Below are 5,878 nucleotides of genomic sequence, written 5' to 3' on the forward strand. Positions count from 1 at the left end.
GGATATATTTTTCAATTTTTACAAGCTTCAATATGTTCAACCTAAGCGAATTCATTATATAAATGCATAAAATCCTAGTTTTACTACTGGCAACATATACTGTGTAATATTCATATTATATAGATAATTTCTAAAAAAAATTCATCCTAAGATCGATTATTTTTTTGTGATGTGATACTGTGGATTGTTTAATAATGATTCTAGGTCCATGACCATCTCCCCAAAAATTGTTACGCCGTGTGTAATACAGAATTAAAAAATGCTGAAAACTTCTAAATCACTTTGATTATATAGATATTTTCTAAAAAGAAAATTTTTGGGTATGAATGCCTATTTAATCTTTGCAAAGCGAAAAAAATATATCTGTTATGGCCAAAAATATATTCGCAACTCATCTAAACTAGTACATGTATGTAAATACAATTTAAAAAATTAAATTATAAAGCATTTATACTAGCATTTAGTCTTTATATGCACAAATAAAAAAAATTTCGAATATTGGTATAACATCCAATAAAAAACTAAAAAAAGTATCTTTTAAGGCAAATATTTTAGTGAAATAGCAGCAAAGAATTTCAAAAATATAATTCTACTTATTTATACATAAAATCCACCTATGAATTATTTTCTGAAACCTTTCCGGTATGGGCAATCAAAAATAAATAAACATTGACTTCCAAAGAAAATTTTGATATTAAACTGTAAATTCTACATTTTATATGTCTATTAGGCAACTAAAAAAAGAAACTCGAAATTCTAGTTTAGAGATTTAAATATTTTTTGTTTAAATTTACACAGATAAATCTTAGTGAAGTAAACATCATATACACAAAAGGCAAATTTTATATAATAAATCGTAATTCCAGATCAAAATTTATTTTAAGATTGATGTACTACTTGATTTCTGATTCAAATCTATATTTTGAAGATTTAAAATAATAATATTTTCTTTGAATTCCTAGATATAATATTTGTAATTATATATATATAATTGTTGACATATGGCATAAAAGCAAGCATTACATTAATTTATGGTATTTGTAATATTATTCATGAATATTATAATGTTGATATTTTTTAAAGGCCTATATATTTAGATTTTATCTTCATCAGAATATATAGAAATCGGTATGCATAATGGGTGCGTGCATGTATATAATCATATAATGTTTTTTCGTGCGCTTGAACTGAGTATATGCGGAAATTTAAATTAAGACAATATAATATAACAGCTATGTAGACACTAATATTGTTTTTTGAAGTATTATTGAGGTAAATTGGTATATCTGTTTAGAAAAATACATAAATCGGATTAATAGATCTCTTTGTATGACATATGAAAATTTTAAGACTCATGATATTTTTTTTCCAAGATCCATGATAGTAATAAAATATGTACAATCATGGTTCATCCATGATAGATAATATCTCTTTTCTATAGTGACAGTTTTCGTATTCAATATATTCCAATATTTACAAATTATATAGTCAAAAGATACCATTAGACCTTTTAAAACTTTAAATATGCAATAAAAGCTCTTTAAATAGAGAAAAATATTTCAAATTACCTACAGCTTTAAAATGATCGTCAAAGAAAAATAAATTTATTTTCGTAGGTAAACATACAATAAAATTTTATTCCCGATATCAGCTGTTCATAGAAGTCTAAAATCCTCTCTTTTTACATATATTCGTATAATTATTTCTGCATGGAAAACTTCTTCTGATATAGGAAAATATTCTCTTGCAAAACTCTTTTCATAATTTTCTGTTTCTATTAAAACTCTTCAAATAAAAAATCCAATTTATTTTATATATAATTTTCATTGTACATGATATATAATTTGACAAATAACTTAATATAACAGCCTCAAATCAATAAAAAAAACCTTAAATTCTATATAACAGAGATAAAGATGGTTTTATTTATATTTCGAAAACATTTTATGCTAAATGCGTATATAAATCCATGAAAAAGTACAGTTGTATTTAAAAACAACTGTTAATTTTTAGTTTTATTTGTTTTAATAAAAAAGAATTTCTAAAAATCTTTGTATGCTCTATATTTATATTATTTGACCAATGCAAGACAGTTTCACTAGATATACTAATATACAATACATAGCTTTTTGTTTCTATTCAATCTATATTTATTTTCTAATTTATTAAGAAAACAAAAAATAATAACGTTTCTCAAGTAGGTTAAAGATAATGAGCCTTGAAATTTTCATTTACTGATACATTATTGGCTTAAGATGCAAAATAATAGTGGATATATAAATATGGTTGCGTTTATCATTATGGTCTCTAAAAGGTGCCGATGCAACGTGAAATTCGGTATATCTTCAATAACTACTTTTTAAAGTAATGATATGGTCTAGATAAAAAGCCAATAAAACACCAATAATTATTTATACTGTTTATTTATATACTAGATCTCTGAAATTACGAATAAAAATGAACCAATTTCATGTATAATCATACCTGCATTTGGTCATTTAGATAAACTTTCCATGTTTTAGCGTCTTTTATTGTCTCAAAATATTTCAAAATCCTTTACATTCTGCGTTCATCATGCAAAACACAAAATCAACACATTTTTTTTTTCGGCTGATTATAATTTATTATATGATATCATACATGCCAATGCAATTTTTACAGCGATATTCTAAAAATGAAAAAGGTTATCCTTCTGTTATTGCAACGAAAATAATAGACATAGATGATTTATATGTTTGTATTAGCAGATGTAAAACGTTTATATTTTCGGAATGACTTCTATTTGCGAGAAAAGTTGATCAAGGTAAGATCAAAACACTATACTCATGCTTATAGTAAATATTTAACTTGAGTGGTTATATCATTAAGCCGTATATCTAAGCTCAAATAAACGCAGTTGTCATTTATTCATATTTGAAATCATAAGTTCAACACCTTTAGAAGGTATTTTTTAGTGTTTTTGTACATTCTAGGTGTTTTTCGTATGTTTTTGTTTTGTGAATATTAAAATTAGGTGCATTCAAAAAATCGATAATCCAAAATTAGTATGGATGTAAATGCATTGTTATGTTATATTTATGCACGTACTTGTATTTTACTGGAATTTATTTTATTTTTGTTAGGAATAGAATGGGAAATTGTATTAGCAATTTCATAGATAGATCTTTACGATTAAGATTTCACACCGATGATCGATTTAATTTTTTTAATACTTCATATATGTTAAGGTGCACTAATATTGGAAAAGAATTTATCGTGAAGTTTTGTTTTATTACGACACATAACATTCCCCATCCTGCCGTAAATATGTTTAGTGCCGCTAAATTCTTATTCATCTCTTTACCGTTCATTTTTTTCACTATAAAAATAACCGATAAATCTTTCTTTATAATTTCCTTATCCGCAAATATTTTTTCATAGCTCTACCATTTTCTTTTTGATTGTTTTCGTTGCGAAATTAAAATTTCGCATTATTTTCTTTCATGGATATTTATCATACTTTGCAGGCTATTTATATATATTGGCGCATTTTTATTCACTTTGTTCTATACTTCCTACGATTTACTCCCTATTTATGTACTTAAAGTGAAATTATACAATAGATCACATATTTCGGCTTCTCTTCTACATTAGAACCATTTGTTTTAGGCAATGATTTTCTTGGTGTTTTAATAGTTCTTTTCCCCCTTTCATTACTCTGATGGGATTCTACCTCAGTGATGATGTTTACCACCCTTTTTTTTACCAAAATTACAAAAATCATAATTATCATACTCTTTAAAATATACCAAAATAATTTACATGGACTATTATTATAAAATGCTTGCTTAGTTTCTAAAATTTCTAACCATCATATTTTACTAATAACGACTTTGCAAATGTTAGTCTCGTGAAGTGGGCAATTCCAATACTTATATGTCTTTTCTTTTAATTTTAAACAGATATATCAACTGAAAACATTTTTATTTGCTTTATTTTGTAACATACAGCGCATATTTCTTTCTTTTTCTAGAACTATACTAGATACCTCGCATCTATTCATAGCATTTTCTACCGTCTTTTTGACCCATGAAAAAAATAAATTATGTATCTTATAATAAGTACCAGTAACAATCTCGTAGTTCAGTTTCAAATTAGCTTTAAGAGATAATCCACTTTTTCATTCATTTCTATGGTATTTTGTCTTCGTCAGAGTTTATTAGCTAAAAATATTTATAAAATACTTATTAAATTAACTTATATGTTTTTTTATCTATTATTTTATTTTAAAGATAAGTAAAATACCCATCCTTGTGTTCTTCTTTATGCATTATACTAAATGCATCTGAAGGCGTGCAATTTATCTGACTTATTGCATTCAATTGTGGCATATATTGTCTTATAAATTTATATCCACTTGTTTATTTTAATTTCTTGAAATTTTGGTTACTTTTTATGAGGTCTAATGACATATGATCTTATATTAACTTTCACCTCTTTCTCTTAATTCATGGACAAACTCTTTTTTTGCCTAAAAAACTGCGCATTTCTTTTTATAGGATTTCAAATTGGTTTACGTAGGTTAAATCCTTTTACTTGCCCACTCGATAGGTCTTACTTCTTTTCCAACCACCTATGTGGAAACTGTACTGATAATAGTGTAAGATGCATATTTTCCAAGAACAACAAATTTCTTTCCTTCTGGTAAATACAGCTCTTTTATATAGATGATTACCTGCTTTATATTAATAAACCCTTCTTTCATTTGCTCAGTTTGATTACATGTTTTGTTTTTTTCCTTCAAACTTTTTGTCAATGGGTCTATAATTATAAAATTCACAAAAAATTATTTTCTAAAGGAATTGGAAAGTGTCAGTAATTTTCCTTAATTATTTATACATTTTTTCTTACATATTTTACATATTTATCTTTCTTTTCTTTAATTAATTCTGTTTCCATATATTGTTACCGCTAGAAGCTTTACTTCAGCTTGCGCTACTTAAATCAACATTTACTTAGCTTTTAAATTGTTTTTTTTCCAATAACTCTAATCATTCATGGATGAAACGTTCTCGTTATTCTGTGTTTCTGCACAAATAATATCATCTAGAAATATCTTAGCACCTTCCAATATACTGTCACAATAACTGTAGGCATTACTCTTTGTATGGTCCGTGATATATTTAATATCCTCATAAATATAGAATTTCACTCATATACCCTTCCGTGAAATTCAAATACTGTTTTATGTATTTATTCATTTTTATAAACACAATTGAAAGCTTCTTTCGTTTCAAAACAGTTACATTTTTGATGCTTTGTTTTCCTCGCAATCTCATTAATATATATATATATATCATCAAGATCATGAAGTGCAAAAAAATTACTTACGAGTTTGATTTTATCATTTGGCTTTTCAAATTCTTGAATTGAATTTCTAAAACTACATATCATTTTCTCTTCATTCCTGCTTCTCAAGCTTTGAGATAAATATTATGTTGGTTTTTATAGCGCTTGTAGGTAATTAAATTTATATGCAGTAAAGCCTTTTCTTGTTTTTAATTTGCATTTTACAACTCAAAAAACCAGTATTTTTCATCCTTGTAATATAATTTTGCATAAATTGCATACAAGGTTTCGTTTGAAATTCCTAACATTTGACTTCGCTGCTTTGGTGTAATTTTTCTATTCTTAAAATTGATTTTCGTTAAATAATTATTAGCCGTTTTTTTTTTCTCGATGCAAAACCTTTTTAAATTTTCGACTTATTGCATAAGTAACTTTTTATTAAAAATCTCGTTCCACCTCCTTATTTCTAATTTGGTTTTCTCATACAATAACTCTTTCATATTTAAATGTCCGTTAAAAGAATATTTATTCCTTTTACCTTAAGAGCGTA

The sequence above is a fragment of the Rhyacophila brunnea genome, unplaced genomic scaffold (assembly GCF_057557595.1).
Source record: "Rhyacophila brunnea isolate RB1 unplaced genomic scaffold, BYU_Rbru_1.0 scaffold_76, whole genome shotgun sequence".
In the NCBI taxonomy this organism is placed as follows: Eukaryota; Metazoa; Arthropoda; class Insecta; order Trichoptera; family Rhyacophilidae; genus Rhyacophila; species Rhyacophila brunnea.